Source organism: Hibiscus syriacus, unplaced genomic scaffold (genome assembly GCF_006381635.1).
Source record: "Hibiscus syriacus cultivar Baekdansim isolate YM2019G1 unplaced genomic scaffold, ASM638163v2 tig00001349_pilon, whole genome shotgun sequence".
Lineage (NCBI taxonomy): Eukaryota > Viridiplantae > Streptophyta > Magnoliopsida > Malvales > Malvaceae > Hibiscus > Hibiscus syriacus.
Window position 1 is genome coordinate 1,041,131 of NW_024061867.1, and position 13,734 is coordinate 1,054,864.

Consider the following 13,734-nt stretch of genomic DNA (forward strand, 5'->3'; position numbering starts at 1 on the left):
GCTGTTTCAGTGTTTCCCCACCGATAAAATTTGCGGTATCTTACATCAATCGGTTCATCGGAGAAGACACAGATCGTAACCAAAACTAATGATAATTCTACATCACAGATACACTTAAAACGCTCAAGGATCCGATACCCAATTTTAGTAAGTAAACAGAGGCCCCACATTCATTACATTCTTCCATTTTCCCCTTTTGCAGAGCCGATGTATACGTTGCAAAGTTCATTGTTAGCGTGTTTGCTAATCTGGTTTCTTCCAAAATTTCAATTGCTGGCGAAGATTGAGCATGAATCGGCTTGTTTGTGACTCAACGAGTTGGGGTTTTGGAATTTCTGGTTTTTGATTACTTGAAAAAAGTTTGTGAATCAATGGAAGCTTATAAGGCATGGGTTAGGAGGAACAAAGACTGCGTGCACTCCTTGGATTCTCTTGCCAATGTAAGCCTTTATCTATTTCTATCTATTATAATTACACAAAAGTAAAAAAATGTTACGTTATGGTTCTTGGTAATGGCAATTATAATTTTGATATTTTGAATATTTAGCTGCATCAAAAATGGAAATTGCCTTTTACATGTGTTTTTCAAGATGTTGGACTGGAAAGCTCAGTAAATGTAATGTTATTGTATTGGGAAGAACCATGATTATATGCATATTTACATTTTGCAGTCTCCGGTTAGCGGCTTTGAGTAGATTTAATATTTGATACCATTGTAGGCAGTAGTACAGTACATCTTGGTTTTTATTTTTATTTTTTTGTATCTATGAACTATGATAATTTGACTATTTGGATACGATTATTTTCATGTTAAGAATGAGCTTGTAATGCAGGCAAGATTTGTGAATGACTTTGGATTGTGTTTCGAAAGTTGTGTATGGCTATCTTATGCTGTTATCGAAAAATGTTTTGCAGGGATTGACATGGGTTCTTCCTGAAATGTTATTCGATTAGGAGATAGGGACAGAAGCAGGTTTTTGTCGAACTTCGGTAACATTGGTAATTCTTGCTAGCTTAGAAACTAATAAGGTTCCCTGCCCCCAGTTGATTTATAGTAATCATCTGATTGATTGCTTCTAAGTTGAAAGGAAAATGCATTAGCACATTAAGTGTGGTGTTCCGACTATATTTTGATTAGGACCCATTTAAATGTGGCTCCCCCATCCATTCTTCATTGTCTTCTTTATTGTCTTCGGCTTTTCCCTTATTGACAATTTGATACACTTATGCAATAACCTCGATTGTGGGCCTACTAACTACTATGAACGAGCATATACTCGATACTGCTCCTGATGAGAGGCATAATGACTCAGCTGACCCTTGGTCATTCCCTTATGCGAAGTGCTTATCTGTGCTAAGTAACTTGGAAACTTTGGTTGAAGTTGAGGCAGAAAAATACCGTGGTGATAAGAAATGGAATTTTATTACAGAGGCTATCAAGTAAGAAACATTCATTATCTGACTAATAGCACTTCAAATCTTCACTTGGATTTTGTTTCTAATATATTTGCGTTAAGTGTTTGCTTAGTTACTTGGTACTTGATGTACATCAGGGTGATTCTTCGATTAGCTTTATTCCGGAACTGTGGATACAAAATGCTTCTTCAAGGTGGAGAGACACCAAATGTTGAAAAAGATTCTGAGCATACAAGTTTACAACATATAATAGGGGGTTTCCAAAAGCTTGGAGTCCGTAATGGACCTTGTTGGTTACAAGACGATCATGGTCAAAACCCATGGAGTGTTGAAGGAAGGGCATTGTCTGCTTTGAGAAAATTTGGAGAGAGTGGTCTGATGGTATCTGACCAGTCATGGATGCAGAGAATTAAACAAGAACATGCAATTATGGAGCCTCGAAGTGATTATTTTGTTAAAATCTCATCATTTATTACTCGTTATAGTGAATTGACCAGAAAGTCTAATAAAATTTGCTATTTTTCCTTTCACAGCTTCAGTTATTGAAAGGCCTACTCTTTCAAGGATTTTATCGGAGCTTTATTTGTTCTCGGGGAGGTCCTCTTTATTACGAGACCACTTATTTACGTACTGTTCGTTAGAAGATACAAAATTAGATCATGGATTCCTTGGTTTCTTTCCCTGGCCGTGGACTTCATCGGAGTAAGCTTTCTCTCGTTACGAGATCAGGGAAGAGCGGAAAAGAGCAACGGTTCCATCTTTCTGACTCTGAAAACGATGAGGTTGAATCATTAGATAAATTTTCAAATACATTCCGACTTATCAACTTTAATTGTGATTATCTGCAAACCTGCTTTGTGGAAACAATATCATTGCTTAAAATCATTACACTAGAGCTTTGCTGAACTGTTGTGGGCACTTTACCTCATGAGAGAGCCATTCTTTAATAATTACATCAGGTAACCGATGAAGTTATCACAAAGTCACTTCGCTATTCTTTTCCCGATGCATTTCCCATTTGCAACGATTTTAACAAATTAGTATATATATATACAGGAAAAAAATGAATATACTGGAAAGCTATTGGAACCTGTACCACTAATGGGAACTCTAGCAGGTGCATTGGACAGATTATTTCCCCTTTAGTATCTTGAATTCATTGAAATCATGCCAACCACATTATTGATCAAACATTGATAGGTAGAGTTAATCTTTTTTTGTTTCAACTTTTGGCAGAAAAATAGTTGAGTTTATAATTGTTCAGACAGGTACACGAATATGTCGGGGTCTTGATGAGTGCTGCAACCGCAAGAATTCATGCTTCGACGTAGTGAGCTTTTTCTTTCTACCTCTTCTGTGGTGGCATACGCATTTTTGTTGCTGTTGTATTCTTTTAATGTAGTTATAGATACTGGTCTAAAACTGACAAGGGGACAATCACTATGCTATTACCTACCATCTGTATCAGCCATGCATATCACAAAATTCAAGTCTTGATTTTGTAATTTAAACCATTCAATATCATGTTGATGTCGCATTAGTAGCAAACTGAGTAAACTACTAGAATCATGGGGTTTGGAAATTCCGTGAAAACCATAGAATGTTGAAACACACGGAAAATGTCGTGGAAATAGAAACCCTGTCACCCTCTGAAGGTTCTGATGCCCTTGTGTGTGTTCGAGATTCCGACGTTTCCTTGTCACTCGAGCGGCTTACTTAGCTCGTCATTGAGGGACATCAATGAGTCATGTTTGTTGCTTATCATTTGTGAAAAATTCAGCATTTCTTCATAGTTTGCGGTGTGTAATCTGTGTCACACTGGGGCCCCTGAACTTAACGGGTTTAGGGTTTAAAGTATAGTACTTTAATAATCAAAATGATTAAACCAAAGCATTTTAGCGAAAGGCAAAATGAATGGCTGGTCCAAATTATTAAATATTAAGAGTGGAGGTGGGGTCCAATTGGCCCACCAGAAAGATGAACCGTCACTTGAATATTAAATAACCAAAAAGAGGGTCCCGGACCCTCTCATTAGTGGATTGTGGCGTGGTGGTACAGGCTAAAGCCTCCTCCTACCAGGTGAATAAAAAATTAATCTAATTATAAAAAAGAAACTTAATCTATAATAGAAAATATAGAAATTAGTAATGAAATTTAAGTTAATCATTATTATTGAATAAAACTAAAATTTAAAATTAAATTCTATAATGTATATATAGTATTGAAATTGATAGAAATAAAATTTGAGGGGAAAAAACATGTTCAGTGGTGGGGTATGTACACGAACACATTGAGTCCATAGAATTTTAAATTAACTTACTTTTTTATTTTGATTTATTTTATTAAAAGATATATTGGGAAATAGGGTCCTACCCAATAGAGGGTCCCCATCGTAGAGGAGAAACTAGGGGCTGGGGCACTTGAAAATGGCAACTGTCAAGTGGGGTGGCACTGGCAATGGCAGTGGAGTGGCCATACCACCACATTTGTGGCCTACCCTCAAACTAGACCCCACCACCACCATCAAAGGGACAAAGCTGAAAAATGGGATCAAATTTTGCTTTGATTTTGTAAATTTTAATTTCTATATTTTAAAATTTGTAAATCTTATTTTTTACCCAAATAATATTAAGATAATATAATTAAATTATAATGGATTTAAATAATCAAATGAGGAAACAATAACTGAATTACAATTTGACTTGATAGATATTTCCATTACTATTTAGTTCAAGATTAAAATTTAAAAAGTATAGCAATTAAAAAGGAGTAAATTAAAGGAATAAATCTACAATTTAAATATACTACAGGGACTAATAAAATAATTTGACCAAAAGGGGATGAGCCTTTTTAGTTGGGGCCCACAACCCATGGTTCATGGTGCTCTCGCACCTTCACGAGACTTGTGAAAATGGTGGGACCCCACCAACACCAGCAAAGGCAGGGTGGACACAGAGAGAGAGTCCTATGTGGTAGGGTCCACTATAAGGTGTGTAAATATTAGTAACGGAGCCGTCGGATTTACAGATTTGGGGGGGGGGGGGGCAATCATAGATCGGTTGCCGTACACTACACAGCTTGCCAGGCGACAACTTAGAATACAACAGAGAAATGTTAATATATTGGTCTGTTACAGTTACAGTTTCAGTTACAGTTTCAGACACACCCACAATACACACACTGTTTGATTACCATTTATGTTTCATTTTAATCCTTTTTACTTCCCACTTATTCCCAAAAAGCATTCAAAAGTTCCTACTAACAAAAATAAAGTTGGTTACTGTTAATGTTCCTACGGATCAATTTTATTTTAAATTTTTATATGCAAATCGAGTCGAATCAGATTAAATTTGACTTCATAATAAAAAGTTTAATATAATATAATATTATAAAAATATATTTATAAATAATTACGATAATGTCTCTTTTTATTTTATTTTTTAGCTAATTTTTTATTTTATTTATTAAAAAATAAAGTTTATATTTAAATCATGTCGAAGTGGTTTTAGTATTAACCTAAAAAATAATTTAGATTTTTCGGTCAAATATGAACTCCTAAACCTCGAGTTAAATTATATATGAATGGAAAAATTTATTTACCGAATCGAGTTTAATTAAACCAAAAGTTAAACTTTATCTGAAGTCTGAATTCCATCTGACTTTGTCTATCTCTACTTACATAAATATTTTGTTTTGTAAGACTTAAGATGAAAATTGATGCTTTTCTTACTGTAACATATAATATAAAATTAAATATTAAAATACTATTCATCTATAATTATTTATTGAAATTATACTTTTTAATCTAAAATTCAGAAAAGATGTAGATGATTAAACGTGTTTTTTTTGTACGTGACATTCAAAATCGGGTAAGAAACCAGTGATGAAGCACCTTTTTTTATTTATTTGAGCAATGGACAGACAAACTAGCATGTCAATTATAGTCACGTATTAGCACAGACATAGATCACGAGCGGATGTAGATGTATGTCTTATCTTAATCTCTTAATTAGTAGTGACGGATCCAAAAATTTATAAATAGTAGTAAAAAAATTTATTTTATTTTTATAAATAATGGGAGTGCAAAAAAATTTCTTCTATTTTTTTAACATATTATACTAAATTTCACTATTTTCTCTAAATAATAGAGATGCACTTGACTCCTAGGGACTTAGTGCATCCGCTCTGTTAGTGGGTGTATGTTTAAAATTTTATATTTAAATACTTGAAAATTTCATACATATGTATTGTTTTCACCATTCGGCTTGTATTAATGTGTCTTCAACTGTTTTATTTCTAAACAAAATTCATTTTTTTCTTTTTACACACTATTTTCTTCTCTTTATTTATTTATTTATTTTTGATTTAGCCCTTCAATACATACTTGTAATGCCACATGGATAAAAACATATCACGTCAAACATACTTTTGGAAGGTGTACATTAAAAATGTAATCCGACTGATAATCAACAATCAGTACTATTTTTATGTTTAATTTAAAAATTATATATTTGGATAAGAAAAACGTTAATTAATAGTTTTAGTAGTGAAATAAAATAAAAAAACATTTAAATACTAAAACAGGAAAAATAATACAATTTAAAGGTCAAATGAAGTCGATTCGAGAATAAAATAACGGCATCTCTCCTTAGTTAACCAAATCTCTAAAAACCTCACCTCTGTTATCATTTGTTATGTTAAAAGGTTACAAAAATGGTTGTGAATTGATAAAACCCATATTGTCTTCATGGTATAGTTTGTAGCAGTCATTTTTACAAACATGTGGTGTGGGTGTGAATAAGTTGAAGATCATTAGTGAAAGGGGGGGCATTTTGAGAAGTGATGGACTTCCATTTGTCAAAGTTCAACCACGCATGCATGGTGGGGGAAACCCCTCAACTGGCCCTTCCTTTCCATGCCTAATGCTCGCTTAGAATTCCAGGGTTCTGCAATGGCCCCACACTACTTGGCGTTGTCGGTCGTTCAATATTCTTGTTTCTCTGGGTAAATTACACTATTAATGTCTGAAATTTAAAATTCGTCTATTTTAAGCCATTGATCTATAAAAAGTTTTAGTATTACCCTTTTCTTGAATTGTTTTGTTTTGTCATTGAGTCGTTAAATTATTAAACGTGGCTGTTGTCTTGTTTTTTTATGCAGAAAACTGTCAACTCTCTTTGACGATAGCAATAAGATCATTATCAAAATGTTATGAACATTTTTTTTATACCTTGTTTTTAAATTATTTTTCACAAAATTTATTAAAAATAACACAAATTTATCTAAAGCTTTGTTCTTTAATGTTTTGATTTGCACTCATAATTGTTTGATGAAACTAGTTTTGATAGTTTGTCTTCTCATAAGAATATTTCTTACCGTTTGTGTCATAACGTTTCCCGTGAGGATCCCTTAGACTTTAAAAAATTTAGTTTTGGGGGTAAACGATGAAATTCGATTTGAAAAAAACAATTTGATATTAGAGTCGCCACCAACCTTTAAGTTAGGTAGATTGGAAACCTTAAACATCATTTTAATGAGTTTAGAAAAATCATTAAAAGATGACAAAATGGTCTGCGTTTTACCAAAGATTCATTTTTTAAGAGTTCGGGAGTCGGTTACGTGTGGGGAAGGGTGAACACCTCCACAACGTTCAAATTTTGGTACCTAAACGATTATATGTTGTTTAAATATTGGGAATTACAAACTTCAAAAATATATTTAAATTATGATCCTTCTATTTATTCAAAATCTGTAAGTGTTAATAAAAATCTTTAGAATAAGGAATGCAATTAATGAAAAAGATTAAATAACCCAAAAGATATTCTTACAAAATAAAAATATTATAATTATTTTTTATGAGAAAGTGTGTTATTTTGTACGAACAATCCTTGAAAATGCACTTCCTTTATAGTTAGGAGACTTTTTCATAGATTCATCTCACAAAAATAGCATTATTCCATATTTTCACGAGATAAGATGAGTTAAAATAAAACAAAAAATAATAAATAATAAAAATAATTAAATGTAAAGCTAATAAAATTATTGAATAAAACATTTGTGCGAAAAGTCTTCGAAAAGATACCTTCCCTTTAGTTGGGAGATGTCTTCGTGGATTTTTCCCACAATAAAATTTCTTTCTTTACATACGTAATAAAACAAATAATGATTTGTAAAAAAATATGATGCAAATAATATACAACATAAATCGCACAAAAATCTAAAAGTTATGAGATTAACTGTACAACAAAAATAAAATGATAGTATGTCAGTGGCAAGAATAAAATAATAAAACATAAAGTGCTTTAAATCATAAATAAATAATGCTGGAATTGAAGTATATTAGTGACTAAATTATAAGCAGCGAAACTTAAGTGGCAAACACGAAATAAAACAAGACAGATGCGAGATACGACAATGTATTAGAGGTTCAACATAATTTTACGCAAAGAAAAAAAATTAGTGACCAGTTTATAAAAACGCTTAAATGTGTAGGGGTCTAAGCGTGATTTTACACACAAGTTTGGTGATCAAGATGTAAAACACGACAGAAATTTGAAAGGCCTCAGCGCGGTTTTCACCATTTTTAATCTATATATTTCACATTTTAAACCATTTTGGATGAACATAACCCATTTTTGTATCTTCCTCTCTTCTTTCTGTCTATCCTTCTAACAGACCCCTCTTCAACTATTTTTTCTATTTTTTTAGCCATAGAATTCACATAAACAAGCATAATCAAATTATAAACTACATTAGGTTTTCTAATTACATCTCAAGAATCTAACAAGATAAATCGAAATAAAACGAAAATACCTCTTTAATTTGCTTGAAGATTTCGGTTCTAATTGATGTGTTTTATTGCTGAAAAAAACGTCCCTTTTACATAGAATTCGATTGGGTTTTATACCCATTATAAAATCATATAATAATAATTTCATGATGGTGGAGTGATGGGTGAAGCATGGGCAGCAACATGAGTGAGGTATGGGCTGGTATTTGGTGGTGTGCAGCCACATGTGTTGGTGCTGGTAAGTGGAGCATGTGCTGGTGCTGGTGTGGAGAGTGGAGCATGTGCTGGAGTGGATAGTGGAAATTGTACAGCTTTGGGAACAACAAGGTATGGGGGACAAATATTGGTTATTACAGCTGCCCCTCTTTGCTCATTGTTGTGAAAACAGGAATAAAGCAAATACCTAAAACACCAATTTTGGACCGTCAACAAATCTCAAGCTCTTCTTTGATTGGCTCCAATTTCTTCGATTAATCGGTTTGATATTGAAGACGACACTGCTCATCCGCGATGAAGAGATCGGGTCACTTTCGATTATGACACTGTTCCTTCGTGATAAGGAAATCGGGTCAATCAAGAGATAATTTGGGGACAATATGGTTCCTTCGTGATGAGGAAGTCTTATTGTCTAAGGGTGACACTGCTCCTTCGTGATTAGGAGATCTGGTCAGTTTGATGTTGAAGACGACATTGCTCATCCGCGATGAAGAGATCGGGTCGCTTTCGATTACGACGTTGTTCCTTCGTAATGAGGAAATCGGGTCAATCAAGAGATAATTTGGGGACAATACGGTTCCTTCGTGATGAGGAAGTGTGATTGTCTGAGGGTGACACTACTCCTTCGTGATGAGGAGATCTGGTCGGTTTGATGTTGAAGATAACACTGCTCATCCGCGATGAAGAGATCAGGTCGCTTTCGATTATGACGTTGTTCCTTCGTGATGAGAAAATTGGGTCAATCTGGAGATAATTTGGGGACAATACGGTTCCTTCGTGATGAGGAAGTCTGATTGTCTGAGGGTGACACTGCTCCTTCGTGATGAGGAGATCTGGTCGGTTTAATGTTGAAGACGACACTGCTCATCCGCGATGAAGAGATCGGGTCGCTTTCGATTATGACGTATTCATTCGTGATGAGGAAATTGGGTCAATCTGGAGATAATTTGGGGACAATACGATTCCTTCGTGATGAGGAAGTCTGATTGTCTGAGGGTGACACTGCTCCTTCGTGATGAGGATATCTGGTCAGTTTGATGTTGAAGACGACACTGCTCATCTGCGATGAAGAGATCGGGTCGTTTTCGAGTATGACGTTGTTCCTTCATGATGAGGAAATTAGGTTAATCTGGAGATAATTTGGGGACAATACGGTTCCTTCGTGATGAGGAAGTCTGATTGTCTGAGGGTGACACTGCTCCTTCGTGATGAGGAGATCTGGTCGGTTTGATGTTGAAGACGACACTGCTCATCCGCGATGAAGAGATCGGGTCATTTTCGAGTATGACACTATTCCTTCGTGATGAGGAAATTGGGTCAATCTGGAGATGATTTCATTCAGAAAATATCAAATGACATGTATGTCATATGCAGTGTGTCCTAAAGATGATCTAATGTGAATGTAATGCATGAATGTTTATTTGTTGCATCAAATTTCAAAGTGTGGAATCTCATCGGCTTTTAGTGGTCTTCACTTGATTAAAACCGTCAGGGCTTTTCTACTGCCATTTTCTGGGATTCCAAATGTGACTGCATTACTAACCCCCTTAATTGACGAATACGTCAAATTGAATGGATAAAGCTCTGATTTAAAATCTCTTTTACTTGCGTAAACTGTTGATTAAAGCTATCTTGCTTACGTAGGCTTCCCGTTGGACACATGTTTTGAAATTATTGTTTCCTCTCACTCTTCTCTGAGTAATGCATAATAATCCTTCTTTTTATAGAATACCATTATTAATCAAAATTTTATATGTATAATGCTTACACAAAGAAACAACAAAAACATCCAATTGATTAAAGAGTGGCAAAAAAGGTATAATTTTTGGACGAAGATTTCTTTTTCTTTTTTTTTTTTACGAAAGAAAGGCAAACATTTCAAAAGGAACAGAGATTAGGTACACCCGATATCAAGTGCGCGAGTCTTTCTATCATTTTGTCTCAAGTCTCTCCTGAGATTTGACATGTGTTTAGAGGATTCAGATAGTACTAAAAGATGTCTGAGTATGAGAACCTCTCCCCTAACTGTCAATATTATGAGCCTAACCCCAAATATTCAAACCGTCTCTTATAGATTTTCAACTCGAATCCCTCATTTGGCTTTAAAACATACATCTTGAGTTTTTTTCTTGATTCCCTGTTCCCTTTTCTTTGCTTCAGGTGTAGTATCTCTTGACTGAATCAGAATTTACGGGATTAGACAACTCATCTCCATCCATTTCAGTCAAAATCAAAGCTCCTCCCGAAAATATCTTCTTTACGACATAGGGGCCTTCCCAATTTGGCATCCACTTTCCTCGAAAGTCTTTTTGCATGGGTAAGATTTTTTTCAGGACCAAATCTCCTTCATAAAATTCTCGAGGTCGAACTTTCTTGTCATGAGCTCGTATCATCCTCTTTTGATACATTTGGCCATGACAAATAGCTCTCAATCTTTTCTCCTCGATTAAATTCAACTGATCAAATCTGTTCTGAACCCACTCAGCCTCTCCTAACTTGAGCTCCATCATTACTCTCAGAGAAGGGATTTCTACTTCCACTGGCAAAACTGCCTCCATCCCATAGACAAGTGAGAATGGTGTTGCCCCCGTTGATGTTTGGACTGATGTACGGTAAGCGAGTAAGGCGAAAGGTAGTTTTTCATGCCAGTCCCTATATATTTCGGTCGTTCGGGTGACAATCTTTTTGATGTTTTTGTTTGCTGCTTCTACTGCACCATTCATTTTTGGGCGATAAGGAGCTGAATTATGATGTTTGATCTTAAATTTCGCACATATTTCCTTCATCGGGTCGTTGTTCAGATTCAGAGCATTATATGTGATGATTCTTTCTGGGGTTCTATATCTACATATAATTTCCTTTCTTAGGAATCTGCACACTACTCCTTTCGTGATACTGGCATATGAGACAGTTTCAACCCACTTGGTGAAATAGTCAATAGCTACTAGGATGAAACGATGCCCGTTTGAAGCCTTTGGTGAGATTGCCCCAATAACATCTATGCCCCACATTGAAAATGGCCACGGTGCGGTCATTACATGAAGTTGTGAAGGAGGAACGTGTATTTTATCACCATGGATTAGACATTTATGGCATTTGCGTGCAAAGCTGATGCAATCCCCCTCCATTGTTGACCAGTAATAACCAAACCTCATAATTTGTTTGGCCATTGTGAAACCATTTGCATGTGTCCCACAAATTCCTTCGTGGACTTCTTCAAGTATCTTATTGGCTTCAAATTTGTCTACACATCTCAGCAGTACCTGATCTTTTCCTTTTTTATACAAAACATCTCCATCAAGGACATACCCCATAGTCAATCTTCTTAGGGTTCGTTTGTCGTTTTCAGTAGCTTCAGCAGGATAAGTTTGATATTTCACATATTGAAGAATATCATAGTACCAAAGGAAACCATCCTCTCCTTCAATATTACAACAGTGAGCCGGTATTTCTCTTATACTCATTCGGATGGGCATCATGCGAGCTTGGTCATTGACTTTAAACATTGACGCTAGTGTGGCTAAAGCATCCGCCATCTGGTTTTCTTCTCTCGGGAGATAACTAAAAGTAATCTCCTCAAATCTTTTTATCAGATCCATGACTAGATTCTTGTACTCTACCAATTTGGAATCTCTAGTCATCCATTCTCCATGAAGTTGATAGATAACTAAGGCTGAATCTCCGAATACTTCTAGGATTTTGATTTTACGTTCAATTGCAGCTCGGATCCCCATGATACAAGCTTCATACTCAACCATGTTGTTTGTACATTCAAAAGTGAGACGACTGGTGAAAGGATAGTGATTTCCTTCGAGTGACACCAATACTGCCCCAATTCCATACCCAACAGCATTTGATACACCATCGAAATTCATCTTCCATATTTCATCTTTTGGAGCTTCCTCTCCTTATATTGTATATATGGTCATTAAGTCCTCGTTTGGGAATTCGAATTTTACTGGTTCATAGTCTTCTAGTGCCCTATTTGCCAAAAAATCTACAATGACACTACCTTTCACAGCTTTCTGGCTCACATATACCAGGTCGAATTCTGCTAATAACATTTGCCATCTCGCCATCCTCCCATTCAAGATTGCTGATTTCATCATGTACTTCAAAGGATCCAATCTGGATATTAACCACGTGGTGTGGTATAATAAATATTGCATTAGTCTTTTCGTAGTCCAAACCAGGGCACAACACAGCTTCTCGATGTGAGAATATCGGGTCTCGCAGTCAGTGAACTTTTTTCTTAAATAGTAAATGGCTCGTTCTTTCTTTCCTTGTTCATCATGCTGTGCTAGAACACACCCCATTGAATTTCCAAAAACGGTCAAGTACATAATTAATGGTCTATCAGGAATGGGCGGAACTAGGACAGGAGCATTGGATAAATAATGTTTGATTTTGTCAAAACCTTTCTGGCATTTATCGTCCCAGGTTCCTGGATTCTTTTTTTTCAACAAACGGAAGATTGGATCACATTTCTCTGTTAATTGAGATATGAACCTGGCGATATAATTTAACCTCCCTAAGAATCCACGTACCTCATTTGGTGTTTTAGGGGGCGGTAATTCTAGGATTGCCTTGACTTTATCGGGATCTATTTCTATCCCTTTCTCACTGACCACGAACCCGAGCAACTTCCCTGAAGTGGCCCCAAAGGTACACTTGGATGGATTAAGTTTTAACTGATATTTCCTTAATCTCAGGAACAACTTCTTGAGGACTTGAACATGTTCTTCTTCAGTTTGTGATTTGGCAATCATATCATCCACACAGACTTCTATCTCTTTGTGCATCATATCGTGGAACAAAGTAACCATAGCTCGTTGATAGGTTGCCCCTACGTTCTTTAGCCCGAAAGGCATTACTTTATAGCAAAATATGCCCCATATGGTCACAAACGTGGTTTTTTCCATATCGTCCGGATTCATTTTGATTTGGTTATATCCTGAGAAGCCATCCATAAATGAGAAGAAAACATGACATGCGGTATTATCGATCAATGTGTCGATGTGAGGGAGCAGGAAATTATCTTTGGGACTTGCACGATTAAGATCTCGGTAGTCAACACACATTCGGACCTTTCTATCCTTCTTTGGAACCGGCACAATATTTGCTACCCACTCGGGGTATTTGGACACTTTTAAGAATCCAGCATCAAATTGTTTCTTCACCTCATCTTTTATTTTTAGCAACATATCTGGTCTCATTCTCCGAAGCTTTTGTTGAACTGGCTTGCATTCTGGTTTTATTGGAAGCCTGTGTACCACAATGTCATTATCCAAACCTGACATGTCTTGATAAGA

The 13,734-nt window shown here is 35.6% G+C and overlaps 1 pseudogene; it reads left to right on the plus strand.

Moving 5' to 3' along the window:
* Positions 1 to 2,922, plus strand: LOC120125506 (annotated as a pseudogene).
* The last annotated feature ends 10,812 nt before the right edge of the window (positions 2,923 to 13,734 follow it).